We start from the raw sequence: 17,349 nt of genomic DNA on the forward strand, positions 1-17,349 counted from the left end.
ACACACACACACACACACACACACAGATACACACTCATACACACATACATACACATGCACACACGCACAGATACACACACAGATACACACTCATACACACAGAGATACACACATCATACACGCATACATACACACGCACACACGCACACACATGCACAGACAGATACACATGCACAGACATACACACTCATACACACGCACACATACATACACAAAAACACACACACAGATACACACTCATACACACACAGACAGACACACACACTCATACACACACGCACACATACACACGCACACACGCACGCCCCAGGTCTGCGAGCTCCCAGGCTAAGAGGATGCATTAACTGCAGCGCCCGCGTGTCCGAGGGTGAACAAACGCAGACGCCTTAGAAGGGAGGCGTGTGTGTGACCCGGGTGAGGCCGTCTGATCTCACGGAGCTCAGCGCGGAGAAGAGAGAAAAGCCAGGCGGTTCCCGGTGGCGGCAGGGGAGGCGGGGGCAGGGGAGGCGTCGGCCCCGGGGAGGAGCTGCCCCGCTGACCCCAGCTTGTAGGGCCGCGCCCCGGTGACCCTCTCCGGCTGGACCGCGCGGGGCCACCCACGGCCACCAGCCCGGCAGCTGCCGCGGGAGCGTCGCCCGGACTGGCCGGGGCGGCCTGGCCTCCCGGCGTGCCCGGCCCGCGGCAAACACCGTGCAGGCAGAGGGGAGGATCTGCCATCTCCCCCTTCGCCTTCCCACAACAACCTCAGCAAAACCACATGACTCGCCTCCGACAGTCTCCCCGGTGAGGCTGCTACTTTGGCAGGAAGTCAGGACGGCTGTTATATAAATTCCATCTGATGCCAGCACGGCCATCTGTGAGCGCGCGCGCGGAGCTGCTGCCCCCAGCCTGCCTGCACAGCCACGCTCCCCGGACGGGGGAGGGGAAATGTGATTAATTTGCAGAACGCTCGTGATTTGCTCATATATTATTATAACCGCTCATCAGCACATGACACGCTCCCGGCCCTCGGTGCAAGCGCCGCTTGGTTTCAGCAGTTTCCTGCGTCGGCACCTGACAGGCTGCGGGGCCTCTGATGGCTCTCAGATGCTTACCAACAGTAATTCTACCCTCCGAGTCGGAGAGAAAGCCCGTAGGAGGCAGAGGGGACGGCGCCCGGCTATTCCGCTTCCTTCGGGGACATGAACCCCATGGAACTCCCGGGGGCGGGGCCGGGAAGAGCCCTCCCAGCCCCGGGTGCCGCCCGCGGAGACAAAGACCCTCTCCCGGGGCAGGTGGGGCGCTGCGGGAGCCAGGTGGCTGCGGGAGCCGCTGGCCCTCTGCCTCCGTGTCGGGGTCCCCTCCCTTTGCCCACGTTTAATCCCCGCGGAGCCCCCGTGTCCTCTGCACACGCGGCCTCGCGGGCGCTGGATTCCTGCACCCCACCCCCCGGCTCAGAGGACCAGGATGCTCGGAGCCCTGCCTCAGTGCTCCATGGCCTGTTTCAGATTAGAGACTTTAGCGGGAAGACAAAGGCCCAGCCTGCCATCCCCCGCGCAGGAACGGGACCACAGAAGGAGGCCGTAAGCGCCCGCGCCATCTGTCCGCAAACAATAACCTGCTTGCCGGGAGGGCTCGCAAATTACCCCGCGCCACCGCCCGAACGGCGGAGCCGGAGCCGGGGAGGCCGCCGGAGACCCCTCTGCTGTTCCTCGGTGTTTCCCGCCCCCTCGCCCTCCCCCCAAACTGACTGCTCACCCACCAGGGAAGGATGCCTGGGGCAGGGAGATGTTTGTTATCCGATCGGCTCTTCCTATCCCTGCGCCTGGGACTGGGGCGGGGGCGGGGGGGCTGGCTGTCTCCCCACTAGACCGTTGGGACCACTGGCTGCAGGCTTGCAGGGTCTGGGGTCTGGGTCCCTCCCCACGCATCTGGGAGGGAAAGGGGCAGAGGGAGGGTCCCTGAGCAGACCCCACTCCCAATAGGGAGAGTCCTGACCGACCTCTGTCTGTCCAGCAGGCTGCTCAGCTGGTCCCTGGCTTTTGCTCCAGATTTTGTGGGAGGCATTTGGACAACAGGGACAGGGCTCCCTCCCCAGCCCCAGCCCCAGCCCCCCTGCTCCCCACCTTTTCTTGCTCAGACTGATAGAAACTGCCTCACTAACCACCACCACCACCCACCCCCCCAATCCCACCGGGCATAAGCTACTCATGGTAATTAGCCAGACTCTTCACTCACGCTACAAAATCCCGGGAAAGTGATTTACTGGGATGGAGGAAAAGGAAAGCCAGCCATCCGCCAAGAGGAGGGAACGTGGTTTGTTTGTTGCGGGAGGTTTTCTGTCAGGTGCTCCCGGCGGTTCTGAGCCTGGACCCGGGTCCCACGGGGTTAGCTCGGCGTCCCAGCAGGTCCTCCCACGTCCCAGGCGGGAAGAGCGAGGTGCAGAGTCGGCACCCTGACAGGGTGAGCCAGTTAAAGCCAGCTGGTTGAGCCAGAGTGAGCCATTAAAGCCAGCTGCTCTGGCCCGACCCCTCCTCTCTCAACCCCCAGAGCCCGCCAAGACCCTGCCTGAGGAGGAGTCTGCACAGCCCGTTTGGTGCCCAGGAAGCCGGGGGACTCTGCAGCCACACGAGATGTCTTCCCCGCGTCTCACAACAGACTCCGGCTGCGCAGAGAGGGAGAGGGCTGGGCGGAAGGAGGCCTCCGGGCCAGGGCACCAGCTCCTCGCTTCCCAGATCCTCTCTCCCTGGTGCATCCCCCCCGGAGCCAGGGCCACCCCACGGCCGTCTCCCCTCCCCGCAGGCCCAGGGCCAGCGCTGCTTGCCCCCCCCCCCCCCCCCCCCCCGCGCCTGGCCAAGCCCTGCACCCAGGAAGTGACGGGAAAATAAACGCGGATTGTAGGATCTGGGAGAGGTCTCAAGAGGCCGCCGCCCAGCCCTGACTTCGCCGTGTTTTCCTGACGCCCCACCTGCTGTCAGTTAGGCCGCTGACACAGCCTGGCTGCAATCTCGGGGGCAGAGGGCAAGTTTCACTCTCATTCAAACCACCAGGTGTTTCTATTTTCAAGATCCAAGTGCCCATGGCGGTCAGCTCTCCTGCGCCCAGCGCCCCACGTGCCCCCAGCCCAGCCCCAGTCAGAGGCCCCGCCCCGTTTCCTGTTTCTTCTCACCTCCTGTCCCCTCGCCTCTGCCGCGTGAGCCGCGCCCTGGGATTGGCTGAGCGCTCCGCTCACGTGACCGTGGGAAGCGGCTGGGGAGGCGCCCGGGTCCTGCCGGTCCCTGCCCAGCCCCTGGCGGCTGTGCTGCCGAGGGAAAGACCCGAGTTTCTATTTCCTGTCCGACGCCCACCTGGTGGCAACGGTGCCACGTCCGCAGACAAGGGCCCAGGCGGCTGCCCTGAGGACACGGGGGACGGGGAGGGCGCAGGTCCCTGGAAAGCGGTTCGTGCCCCAGGGTGGGTGGGCCTGTCTGTCTCCGGCGCGTCCCCCAGACCCGGGCTCGGCCCGCTCTTCCCACCCGCTCCCCTGGGCACGCGCCCCAGGAGGCGAAGCCCCTTCCGGGAACACTGACGGGTCCGAGGCCGAGCCAGCGGCTCTGGGCGGGTCTGCGAGCACCTGCCGGGCATCTTAGGCCGCAGCACCCTTACTACCTGTCCCAGGGCGGACCGGGGCCACGCTGCCAGAGAGGGCCAGGCCCAGGGCGGACCGGGGCCACGCTGCCCAGAGAGGGCCAGGCCCAGGGCGGACCGGGGCCACGCCGCCAGAGAGGGCCAGGCCCAGGGCGGACCGGGGCCACGCCGCCAGAGAGGGCCAGGCCCAGGGCGGACCGGGGCCACGCTGCCAGAGACGGCCAGGCCCAGGGCGGGGACCCGGGGTGGGGGGTTGTGCCCACTGCCTACGGCTGCTGCCCACAGAGGCTGGCCCCCAGGAGGGGATGCCACGTGGGCACAGGGCCCCAACGCAGGGCTCCCCTGGGCGAGAGCCTCGGAGGCTCCGGCGTCCCCACGGGCACCCACTCTCCTGACAGGAATGGAGCCCATCGCGGAGGGCTGGGCCGGTAGCAGGTGAGGGAGCCGCCCAGTGAGAGGCCGATGCCCGCCTGACTGCCTTTAGGGGCAGCATCCACTGCACCTGCCGGGCCGTGACAGACAAGCACGCGTGGAGTTTGTGGGGTGCCCACAGCGGGCCACGTGCGCCCCCAGCGCTCGGGCCGCCCGGGGAGGAGCGCACCTCCTGCCCCAGAACATTGTTAGACGCCCGTCCACCCCCCCACTGACACTTCAAAGGGCCCCCCTGGACCCGAACAAGACCCTCAGGCACACGCTCCCCACAGCGGGACTCAGCCCCACGGGAACACGAGACAGACAAACCGACTCTGGGCTGGGGGCGGGGTGGGGTGGGGAGAGGGGCAAGAAGGGGGCAGGGGAGACCTGAGCCGCTCAGGCAGTGCCCAGTGAGTGCTGGCTCCCTGTTTCTGGGCATCAGATCCTCAGCAGGAGTCCGGACCCTGGCAGCTGCAGGCAGACACATAATAGTGCTATTTACCAAATACAGTAAACTGTTATCGGGCTCCTGCACCCGGAGTAAAACCCACCTTCTGCCCCGAGGACGCCGGGGGGAGAGCAGGTGCCCAGAGAGCAGGCCTGGCCCGTGTCTCCGAGAGCCACGCAGGTAAACAAACCGGAAAACCCGGAGGCAGAGCCCACCCTGCAGGCATCCCACTGTGCAGACCGAGCCTGGGCCGGGCCATCGCGCGTGGCAGGGCCTGCATCCTGGGGTCCCCAGGCCCCGTTCCTTTTTCGGGGGGGGGGGGGTTGGTTGTTTACAAAGTCAACCTTCTCAGTTCCCCGAGGCCTCGACACTGCACCCCACCGCAAGCAGCCCTCACAGAGCTGGCGGGCGGAGGTGCCGCGCTCCTGACTTTGCCCTGAAAGACGGGATGATTCACACCGAGGAGATGAGGCCCCAGCATCCCTCGCGTGTGGCGGGGGCCTGATCCACAGACGTGTCCGGTGGTGCCGGAGGGGACCCAGTCCCGGCCCGGGGCCCGGAGCCCCCAGCGAGAGCCGGGCTGCGTCCCCGCGGGGTCTGACGGGCTGGACGCGGGAGTGTGGCAGCCTGCGATGTATTTCGTTTTAATTCAATTTGGTTTCACATCCTGTTTTGCAAGTCAGCGAGACGGGCGAGGTTTGCCGAAAAGGGGGCGGACGGAAGGAGGGACGCGGTCGCCGAGCAGGCCGTGCTGCCGGCCGGTGCCGGCCGGGCCGGAGCTGCCTTCCCGGCCCAGGCACCCGCCCGCAGCCCGCGGCCGCTATCTCGCGCTGAAGGGCCTATTTGTCTGCTTTAAGTGAAATCACTCAATTCTCAAAAGTCAGTGGAGGACTTTGGGAGGGGGAGGGCTCAGATAGGCTACTCCAAATAAGTTCCATTAATCAAAAGACACAGTGTAATGTAACTAATATTTTACAATTAGGGGAGACAAGATGGAACTCGGAGCCATCTATCTCTCTTACACCGCGTGATCATCGATTCATAATCGGGCCTGGGAGTCGCAGGAGATGCATTCGCTGGCGGGGCCGGGGGGAGGGCCGGTCGGAGCCGAGATAATGAACACGATGAGTGCGCGGGCTGAGGCTGAGCCGGATGACAGGCTCTGCTGACGGATGACACGGAGACAGGGAGACACCTGACAGCCGCCGCCGCCGCCATCGCCACCGTCACCGCGCTCCTTCCCCGGCACCGGCTCCTCAGTCACCAGGGAGCCACCCAGAGCTCGGGCCCAGGGCTCGGGTCACCAGGGAGCCACCCAGAGCTCGGGCCCAGGGCTCGGGCCCAGGGGCCAGGCTGCCTCGGTACCCGGGCCCAGGCGAGCGCCACTCTGCTGGGCTCTGCCTCCCATTGTCTTGCCCTCCTGGGCACCGGCAAGCCGGCCGCCCCACTCCATCTGTGTGGTAATAAAATGTCCACCTCTCCAAAGGGAGCCACTGCCACCTTCAGGAGGAGAGGCGCTGGCCCTTTCCGGAGAGAGAGGGAGAGGAGGAGGAAGAAAGGAAGGAAGGAGAAAGGAAGGGAGAAAGGAAGGAAAAGAAGGAAGGAAGGAAGGAAGGGAAGGAAGGAAGGAAGGAAGGAAATAAGGAAATAAAAAGAGAGAGAAAAAAAGAGAAGAAAGAAAAAGAAAAAAAGGAAAGAAAGGAAGAAAGAAAGAAAAGAAAGGAAGAAAGAGAAAGAAAGAAAGAGACGAAAGAAGGAAGGAAGGAAGGAAGGAAGGAAGGAAGAAAGGAAGGAAGGAAGGAAACAGACCGGGGTGCCTGGGATCGGGGAGGCCCCGGGCGGCAGAGTGGCCACCGGGGCCTGCACTCCCGAATGACCTGCCGGAGCCCGGGGAATCCGCGGGCAGCGAGCCGAGCAGTCACCGGGCAGAGAGGGAGGGGCGGCGCGGGCACTGCACAGGCCTCCCTGGACGTGGGGACCCTGAGCCCCCCACAGGCCCGTCCTGAACCCCACGCGGGCCCACAGCCATGGTCTCTGTCTGAGACACAGAGGGCCTCGCCGCGGGCTCAGGTAGCGTCTCCGAACAAAGGCAGCCAGCCCTCCCCGGAGGCGGGAGCTGGCTCGGCGGGATGGCAGGCCCCGGGGCAGGCGGGGCGATGGGCCCGGGGTGGGTGACCTACTAAGCCCTGGTGACTGCTTACGTGAGGCGCGCAGACGGAAGCCAGAGGTCGGCGAAGGCACGGCTGGCTTGCTCAGCGTTCCTTTTTCCAGTCGGAGCGTGACCGCTGGGTGTGTCCCTTGCTGCTGACCACCCTGCCCGCCTCCCCTGCCCCGCCCCCCTCCCCCTCCCCCATTCCCTCCCTGCCTCCACGGGGTCTGCTGCCGGGGCCGGGCCCCGGAGCTGGGGGAACGGGCTGGGTGGGAGCACGCGGATGAGTGTGGGCGCACCGACCCTCACACACGGGGACACGCCCTGTCGGAGGCCCCGAGGCCCCGGCCTCTCTGCCCGCGGGCACCTCGGCGGGCGCCATGGGGGAGGGAGGGCTCTGCCGGGGGCGGGGGCGGGGCCGGCCCTCAGGGGGAACCCTGTCACCTTCCTGACGACCCGATGGTGCCAAGGACACGAGGTGTGGGAACCTGGGTGCTGAGTCCGATGGGGTGGGCCAATCACAGGGCGAAGGTCTAGCAGCCAATCGATTCCCTGTGGCCCGAGGAGCCCTGATTGGGGGCTCCCCCGGCAGTACCCCGGGAGCTGCACCAAGGCGGGCCCCGGAGGCCGGTCGGAGAGCACAGACACACTCGGCACTGATGTGTGTGCCTCGCGAGGCTCAGGAGCCCCCGTGCCGGACGGTGGGGCAGGTCCCGGCAGCTGCCCCCAGGCCAGCCAGCCGTCAGCACCGGGAAGTCCTGCTCGGAGCCGGAGCCCTCCCTGCCCGGCCTGGGCGACAGGCCCGCTCACCTGCTGCCTTCCACACGAGCCGGCCCTCGCTGCCGCCACCACGCGCAGAGCCAGCCGGGCCCGGCTGCGGACCGGAGGCCCGGAATCCCGCACACACCGGGGCCGCGTCTCCGCGCTGGGACTCCGCCCTCGGAGGCAGGACGGAGTTTTCAGGTGTGAAGGGCCTGCCAGGTGCACCCGTTAATAATGCGGACTTTTTTTCAATCGATGGAGTTACACATATGTTTGATATATACTGGTACGTGATCTGATATGTATGCTATTTTGTTGTATTGACAGCAAGCTTCAAAACTTCATATGTCAAATTTTCTGAAGGTGTTAACATCATAGATATTTTTACACTTAAAAATGTCAAATTTCGTGCCAAAAAAAGAGCATTTGCGGGAAGTCTTAATTCATTACTTTATTTTGAAGAAAAAGTTAATCGTATACTTCGGGAAGCTTATGGTGAACATGCTCCATCTCAAGATCCTTGTGAACGCTCGTGTAAATGCTTTAAAAGTGATGATTTCCATGTGAAAGACAAAGAACATCCAGGTCAACCGAATAGGTTGGAAGACCAACAATGACAAGCATTACTGGATGAAGTTGCGTGTCAAACTCAAAAACAACTTGCAGAAGAATTAAACGTTGCTCAGCAAACAATTTCCGATCATTTACAAACAATGGGAAAGATTTTAAATGATGGAAAATGGGTGCCACATCCACTGAACAAAAGACAAATGGAAAACAAAAAGTCATCAATAAATGTTGCTTCAATGGCACGAAAAAAAGTATTTTTTGCATTGAATTGTGACTGGCGATTAAAAGCGGATTTATTTTGAGAATCCCAAATGCACAAACTCATGGCTTGATCCAGGTCAACCATCAACATCGACTGCAAGGCCAAATTGCTTCGGAAAGAAGACACTGCTCTGCGTTTGGTGGGATCAGGAAGGTGTGGTGCATTATGAGCTTCTAAAACCAGGTGAAACCGTTAATACTGATCACTACTGACAACAATCGATCAATTTAAAGCACTCTTTGATCATGAAACAACCAGAATGTTCCAGAAGGCATGGCAAAGTAACTGTGCTTCATGATGATGCCCCATCACACACTTCAGAACCAGCTAAAGACACGTTAAAAGATCTTGCCTGGGAAGCATGAACCCACCCGCCGTGTTCACCAGCCCCTGCTCCGTCAGATGACCGCCTGTTCCCATCGACGGCACACGCCCTGTCTGAGCGGCACTTCAACAGGTACAAAGTGGAAAATGGGGTCTCTGAATGGTCTGCCTCAAACAAGAACAGTTCTATTGGGACGGTACCCACAGATGACCTGACAGACGGGGGTGTGTGTAGATAGTGATGGACATCACTTTGAATACAGCACTTTCCAGGTTTCTCTTGAAATGACCATATTTTCTTTGATTACAAAATCCGCACTATTAACCGGTACACGTGGTCTTTATGGACACTGCCCCCTCTGGGACCCAAGGCATTGTGGGAGGAAGCAGGAAGCAGGCTGGGCCCCCCACATTCCAAGGGAGCCCCTCGTCTGGGTTGGTCATGTGAGTCTTTGCTTCTGTTCCTTGAGGTTTGATCAAATGCAAGTCAAGGAAGATGTGTGATTTCTAAGGAGAGAGACTCTCTGTGGGAGATACGCACCAAGCTGCCGGCTCGTCTTACTGTATCAGTACACACACACACACACACACACACACGCACACACACACATGCACACACACGCACGCGCGCGCACATATACACACACATACACACGTGCACACACATACATACACGCACTCACTCTCACACGCACACATGCACGCATACATGCACACACACGCGCATACACACACACTCTCACACACACACGCACACACGCACACCACAGCCCTGCCCGTTTCCTCGGGGTGAGAGCATGGGCCCCGGGACTGAGGGGTCAGGGGGTCAGTGCCGGTCAAGGGCAGGTTCCTCGATTTCGGCTGCATTCCCAGCCCGGCTCAGGGCACGTATGGGAGATGATCAATCGGGGTGTCTCTCTCACTTGGAGGTTTTTCTGTCTCCCTCCCTCTGTCTCTCCCTCCCTCCCTTTCACTCTCTCAAAAAAATCTATATATCAATGAAAAAAAATATTCTTGGGTTTGGATTAACAAAAAACAAAAACAAAAAACCCCAACCAGAGTTAAAGGTTTGAATCGTTCAGCTGAAAGAGGTATGAATGGAGGCCTGGCTGTGCTCTGATAGCCACACACAGGGAGCCCTCCAGGTGAGGATTTGGGGAGGGGCAGGTGGGGTAGGGAGGGGCAGGTGGGGGAGGGGGCAGTTGGGGGAGGGGAGGGGCAGGTGAGAGAGGGGCAGGTGGGGGAAGGGGAGGGGCAGGTGGGGGAGGGGCAGGGGCAGGGGAAGGACAGGCGGGAGAGGGGAGGGGAACCTGGGGGAGGGGAGGGGCAGGGGGAGCGGGGCAGGGGGAGGGAGGGGAAGGACAGGCGGGAGGCGGGCCCCATTTCAGTGGGGGGTGGTTTTGCAGCCTGGGGGCCCTGCCTGTGCCTGGGTGGTGGCCTTAGGGGTTCCTGGTTGTGAAGAGGCGGTGAGGGACCAGCCCATCCCGGAGGCCCCTGGTTTCCAAGGGTCTGGTGAGTCTAGTGTCCACAGCAGGAGGACGAGGCCCGGGAAGGGGCAGAGTCCGGCCCCCCTCCCGCCCCGCAGTGGGCGGGCGGTGGGCGGCGGGAAAGGGAGGAGCAGAGGCTTTGGGGGGGGGGGACATTGCAGGATCACCCAGCAGCTCCCTCCCCCCAAACACATCCCGGAGGACAGGGGAGCCGGGCGGGGCCTTCTGTTCTCAGGAGAATGGAGAGGACCGAGAACGGGGGCCCATCCCGTACGGGCCCCCGCTCCGCCCCCCTCTGCGCATCTGACACGGGCGGGCCCCGTTCCGAAGCTGGTTCAGGCCCCTGCACCGCCCAGGCCGGCGGGGGGGGGGGGGGGGGGGGGGGGGGGGGCCCTGACCACTTCCCAGGACCCGCGCCCAGCGGCGGTCTCTCGCGCCCCCCGGTGGCCGGCGGGCGCGGGCGGCGCGGGCGGAGATGAAACAGCTGAATAATTGAATGCGGGCAGGTTGAATCAGGGGTCACCATCTGCTGACTGGAACTGTTGGCACACTTCGGCTGCGCCGCCGGCTCGTAAACACGCCGCAGTTACCACGGCGGGCCCGGCCCGAGATGAGGGAAAACGGCCTAAAATAAGCCCGCGCCAATTAAACATACACCATCCTGTTGTCATGGAGACCGAGGAAGGTCACCCGCTTCTCATGGCATTAAGGAGGGCGTTGGTGCCAAAAAAAAGAGAGAAAAAAGACAGGTGATCCTTTCATCTCCGGGAGGAGGGGGAGGGGAGAGGGGGGAGGAGAGAGGGGAGGGGAGAGGGGGGAGGGGAGAGGGGAGGGGAAAGGGGGGAGGGGCCGGGAGGGGGTGGCGAGGGCAGTCCCCAGGCTGCTTCCTCCCGGCGTGAAGGGGAGGAGGGCACGGGCAATGACACCATCTTAGCAGATGCCAGCGAGGGCGGGGCCGGAGGGAGCCGGTGCCCCTGCCAGCGCTGCTTAGCGTCATGCCCAGATGGTGCATTCGTCCCTGGGGCTGGGCCGGGGCTGGCGCTGGGGCTGGGCTGGGCTGGGCTGGGCTGGGCTGGGGCTGGGGTGGGGCTTGGGTGGGGCTGGGGCTGGGGCTGGGGTGGGGCTGGGGTTGGGCTGGGGTGGGGCTGGGCTGGGCTGGGCTGGGGCTGGGCTGGGGCGGGGGGGGGGGGGGTGAGGCTGGGCTGGGGCTGGGCTGGGCTGGGCTGGGCTTGGCTGGGGCTGGGCTGGGCTGGGCTGGGGCGGGGCTGGGGCTGGGGCTTGGGTGGGGCTGGGGCTGTGGTGGGGCTGGGGTTGGGGCTGGGGCGGGGCTGGGGGCGGGGCTGGGCTGGGGGCAGGCACCCTCCCGGGAAGGAGGTGTCCCATGGGGCTGGGCCTCGCTGCCAGCTGCCTCCGGGGCGGTGACCAGGGGTCGGATGTGGCGGGGACGGAGCCGTGAGGATCCGGTGGGCTCTGCGAGGCCGGCCGGCGGGCAGGCCTGTTCCAGGAGGAAGACCAGGGCCAGTGCCGTCTCACAGCCTCCGCCGGGAGCGGCCTCGCTCAGGGCCTGGGCCCGGGGTGCAGGGGGGACGGATCTGGGGCAGCGCACAGGCTTCCTGCACACCCGACCTGGGCTCCGAGCCGGGCAAGACCGGGACGCGCCCCGTGAGGCTGGGGGTGTGAGGCGTGGCCCCCGTGGCCCCCAGCCCTCCCCGCCCTCTGCACACGGCCACAGCCTCCCCTCCCCGGTGCCTCCGGAGGGCGCTGTCCATGCGCCGGATCGCCGGGCGGCGGCGGGGTGACCACGGGCGGGCCCTCCTCGGGGGCGCGGTCACGTCTGTGGGAGCCGGGCCGGCGGCGGGCACGCCACAGCTCAGAGGGGCCTTCCCGCTCGCGGGCGGCGGTGCCGGGGGAGAGGCGCTGAGATGGGGCCGGGGAGGGCCGGCCGGAGGCCCCGGCACCGCGCCCGGTAACGAGGGGCCGTCACGCCAGGCTGGTGCCCGTCTCGCCGTGAAACCAGGCTGCGGGCGGCTGCCCGGCGGGCGGGGCGAAAGGAGGCGGGCCGGGCGCTGCCCAGCGGACGCGGTCCGGGCCGCCCGGGAGGGACCCTGCCCTCCGGGCCACAGCGCCCTCTCCGGTGCTTCCTGTGCCCCCCCCCCCCCCAGCAGCTCCACGCCCCTCCTCCGGGAAGCCCTCCCTGATGCTCACCGGGCGCCCTTCCCCAGGCGGCCGGGCGGGGCACAGCCTTTCCCAGGCCCGGCCCCTCCTGTCCCTTCACCCCCAAAACCCGAGGTGACCCTCTGCCCGCCCCACGGGCTCCGTTCCTGGAAACAGACCCGCCATGACCAGGAGGCGTGCAGGAGGGTCCCTGGGTTGGGGGTGGGGCGCAGGGACTTGGTGATGGAAGGGGCTGGGAAGTGGGGGACGGGGCACACCTGGCAGAGCCCCAGGATGAGAGACAGCTGTGGGGTGGGTAAGGGGGGCAGTCTGTGCATGGCCGCCTCCCTTCCTTGTTACTATGGTGACAGAAGTCCCGGGACTGTGGCTCCCAGACCCGCCTGTGTCTCCTCGGTCGGCCTGACCCAGTCCCCTGGCCGGCCACACCATCGTCCGCTGTGCCCCGCCCCAGTCCCCACCCCTGGGCTGTGCCACGCCCCACTCCCCACCCACTGCCACCTCTGGGCTGTGCCACGCCCCAGTCCCCATCCACTGCCACCCCTGGGCTGTGCCACGCCCCAGTCCCACCCACTGCCACCCCGTGGGCCTCTATCTGCCACGAGCAGCCACAGCCCGGCCTCCTGCCTCCCTCCCGGCCACCCTGGCTTCTCCGCGGTGATCTCCCCCGACCCCACACTGCCCTGCGCGGCCCCGCGGAGCAGCCGTTCAGGGGAGGGGCCTATTGATGACCCACCCGCGATGGATTAACTTTCAATACAGAACCAGGCCGGTGCCCGGAGACAGGGAGCCCGGCTCAGCCGCCCGCCCTCGGCCGGGGCAGCGGGTCAGGGCTCCGGGGCCACTGCACCTGCGCCCTCTCCCCCCCCCCCATGAAGGGTCCATCCCCAGGGGGCGCCGGAGGGCAGCCCGCTTGGGAGGGCAGGCGCTGGGTCAGCCAGATGGCCGAGTGTGGCTCATGGCCTGGACAGAGACCCCCTGTGACCCGCAGCCTGTGACTGGCCCTGGGGCCGCCCGCCCGTGAGGACACTCCCACCGAGACAGACCGGGAGGGGTGAGCCCGAGGGAGCGCACACTGCCCGGGGACGGCAGCCCAGGACGCCCTGTCCCCCAAACGCCAGCCAGCGGCCTGTCTCTGCCCAAACGCAGCCTCCCCGCCCCGGCCCTGCTGAGGCCGCCCGCCAGGCCCAGCGCCAGGCGCTCCGGGCTCATAACCCCGAGAAACACCGAGAGGCTTCCGGCCAGGCCGGGGCCGTTCGCACCGGAACACTCGCAGCCCGAAAAAGGATCCCTGCCCCTGAGACAGCAGCGGGCCCGGCGAGTGGGCCACCAGAGAGACGGGGATCACGGGCCGCACGCCTGTGTGGGATCTAGTGGACAACGTACACCGGGGGAGGCAGGGGCATCCACAGACTTTCGACAACAGAGATAAAAAAAACTTTAAAGCTGAAACCGGTTTGGCTCAGTGGATAGAGGATCGGCCTGCGGACTGAAAGGTCCCGGGTTCGATTCCGGTGAAGGGCATGCACCTTGGTTGCGGGCACATCCCCAGTGGGGGGTGTGCAGGAGGCAGCCGGTGGATGTTTCTCTCTCGTTGATGTTTCTAGCTCTCTATCCCTCTCTCTCCCTCTCTGTAAAAAACCAATAAAATATATTTTTTTAAAAAAATTTTAATGGAAACGGAACAATACGTGGGATGCACATTGTCTCCCCACAAACAAGCCCGCTGTCCGGAGCCGCCCCCCGTGCCCCCAAAGACTTCTCAGGCAAGTCCTGGTGGAAGGGCTTTGCTGGAAACGTAACTCAGTAAATGAAAGATGGAGCACAGCGAGCCTCCTCCCCACAGAGCCTGCGCGGGGAGAGACAGGGTGCGTCTCCGAGGTGCCGTCACTGAAGCAGAGACTGACGTTGGCTGTTTCTGAGCTGGAACAGGATCGCCCGGTGCACACCCTCCTCGGCTGCGTCCTGGGACAGGGTGGGGGGACCCCGGTCCGGGCGGGGCCGCTCGGCTCCCCAGAAGCATTCCGCCCGGCGGGCTCCTCCCAGGAGCTGCCCATCCCGGGTCCCCTTACCACGAGGGCACAGGGCACAGGGTCCCGGGGGGCACACGCAGACCAGGGCACCCAGGGGGCCGCCCGGGGGCCGCGTCTCCCCGCTCTGGGGGCCGGGAGCCGGAAGCAGACCCGTGTTCGCGTGAGCGCGCCCCCAGCAGCCGCCTGGCCAGAAGCGCCAGAGGGACCCCCACGCCCCCAGGAGGGCGTCTTCCCCAGAGGGGGGCCCCCTGCGGCCGGGCCAGGCCCCCCCAAACCCACCGCAGCCAGGCCTCCCCGGGAAACGGGGCCCGGGCCAGCCAGATGTCCTGTGACCTCTGACCTCTCTCCGCAGTGGGTCTCTGGGTGCAGCGGGTGCACAGCACCCATAGCTCGGCCTGAGGTCCGACGGGGCCCCTGCAGCGGGAGCCCAGGCTGGACGCGCGGCGGGCGCGGTCCTGGCCCATCCACAGGGGGCGGGGGGGGGTGAAAACAAGCGTCCGATGACCCCGTGGACGCAGGGTGCGTGTCGGTCACGGGGTTTCCGCCGGCGTGGGAGCCAGGCCGGGAGGGTGTGTGCGGGAGGGTGTGTGTGGGAGCCAGGCCGGGGGGGTGTGTGCGGGAGGGTGTGCGTGGGAGCCAGGCCGGGAGGGTGTGTGTGGGAGCCAGGCCGGGAGGGTGTGTGTGGGAGCCAGGCCGGGAGGGTGTGTGCCCGGAGGTGCGGGCCGGTCAGTGCCCGGACGACCTGGGCCAGCACCTGGGCCACAGGCGCCCGGAGAGCGGCCCCGGGGGCTGCCGGCCGGTCCCCGAGGGTCCTCTCTGCTCCGACTGGTCCCCGAGCCGCACGCAGGCAGGGCTGGACGTGGCTGAAGAGGGAGCCGGCCAGAGCCCCTCACCCCGCACGCCCCCCCCCGAACACCCCCCCCAAACAGCCCCCCCCGCACGGCCCCCCTCCCTGTACAGCCCCCCCCCCCCCCCCCCCCCCGCACACCCCCCCATCTCGCTGGACCATCTCCCAGGGATTAGGAACAGACCCGCCCATCTGCGGGTTTCGGGCGCCCTCTTGTGGCCATTCTGGGTTCCGGCGCCTGGTCCCTGAGGGCACAGCCCAGGCCCCGGAGCTCCGCCCACAGGAAGCGGCCCAGGCTCCCCGAGGCAGCAGCTGGACACAGGCCGTGGCCTTGGGGTCGCTGACCTCTGACCGCGGACAGCAGCGCCCGGTGGCTGCGGGCACCTTCCTTCCTGTTATCAGAAACCCGGAGGAACCTTCAGATCTTATACAGTCTCTGTGGTGACTTCACTTCACCCCCACTCAGGCCCGCGGGGTGCTTGTCACCTTGGGGTTCCCCACCACCACCCTGTGCCCTGCAGGCAGCCCTGCACCGGCAAGGCCTCCTGGACCGATGGGCACGGGGAGGACCACAGGCAGGCGCAAGGCTGGTGACCCCCCCAGACACACCGGGGGCCGGTGACCCCCCCAGACACACCGGGGGCCGGTGACGCCCCCAGACACACCCGGAGGCCCGTGACCCCCCCAGACACACCAGGGAGCCGGTGACGCCCCCAGACACACCCGGGGCCGGTGACCCCCCCAGACACACCCGGAGGCCCGTGACCTCCCCAGACACACCAGGGAGCCGGTGACCCCCCCCAGACACACCCGGGGGCCGGTGACCCCCCCCCAGACACACCGGGGGCCGGTGACCCCCCCCAGACACACCCGGGGGCCGGTGACCCCCCCAGACACACCCGGGGGCCGGTGACCCCCCCCAGACACACCGGGGGCCGGTGACCCCCCCAGACACACCCGGGGGCCGGTGACCCCCCCCCAGACACACCCGGGGCCGGTGACCCCCCTCAGACAAACCCGGGAGCCGGTGACACCCCCAGACACACCGGGGGCCGGTGACCCCCCCCCAGACACACCCGGGGCCGGTGACCCCCCCAGACACACCCGGGGCCGGTGACCCCCCTCAGACACACCCGGGGCCAGTGACACCCCCCCCCCCCCGCCTGTGCACAAGTCCCTGCCCTGTGCCCGGCAGGCGGCCCCTCTGAGCTCGGGGACAGTGACCCCTGGCCCGGGGGGAGGAGCTGACCCGGAGGCCCTCAGGCACCATGCAGCCCTGCTCTGGCCCAGGTCCCGGCTGCTGCAGTCTGACCAGCCCCGCCCTGTGCTGGGAGGGGGAGGGGGAGAGGGGGAGGAGGGGGTGTGGGCCATGCAGCATCTGCCCCTGTCTGGGACAGCAGGACAGGAGTCTGGGTCTGGTGCCACCATCTCTCTGACGCGGCCCGATGTGCTCTGAGGAGCCTGGATTTAAAATTTGGGCAGGTTTGGTTTAATTTTTTAAAAAGAGGAGAAATTAAACGGTGTCTTCAGGCGCCAGTTCTGAGAGCAGGGACTAGCCGGTGAGTCTCCAGCCCCCTCACCCCTGGGGGGGGGGCCCTGAGTCCCTCCAGGCAGGACTGTCCCCGAAGGACCCAGGAGGGCTCAGAACGGGAGCAGTGCGGTGGGTTTTAGCCTGAAGGCAAGCCTGGGTGCCATTGCTGTGCAGACACTGCCACCTGCTGGTGGCCGGGGTGAGAGCAGCCGCGCTGGCTGACGGAGGAGCTGGGCCACAGCACAGCATCGCCTGGAGCTGAGCTCAGGTGAGCCAGCGATCATGCCTGCACATATGTGTTTGTGGCATGTTTGCACACACGTGTCTGTGCCATGATTGTGCATGTGTGTCTTTGGCATGTTTGCACATGCGTATCTGTGACATGTCTGCGTGCGTGTGTCTTTGGCATGTCTGCGCACACGTGCCTGTGGCATGCCTGCACACATATGTCTGGCATGTCTGCCTCTGGCCAGTGACCCTCTCTGTCCCTCAACCCTCTGACCCCAGTGCTCCCCACACTGCTGCGCACCCCCCGGCCTGTGCCGGGAGGACACCGGCTGGGTCCCTGGGGCCTGACTGACATGGAAATCCTTCCAGAACACAGATCCCGAGTGTGTGCGCTGGCCCTTCGGGGCAGCCGCCAGCCTCTCCACAGCCAGGTTCCCGGGAGCCACTTCAGGAGGCTGTCCCAGCAAGGGGACCCCTGGGGGCCCAGCACAGGCTGGGGGGGTCCTGGGCCCAGAC

Source organism: Pipistrellus hanaki (genome assembly GCF_964339955.1).
Source record: "Pipistrellus hanaki genome assembly, chromosome: 15".
Taxonomy (NCBI): domain Eukaryota; kingdom Metazoa; phylum Chordata; class Mammalia; order Chiroptera; family Vespertilionidae; genus Pipistrellus; species Pipistrellus hanaki.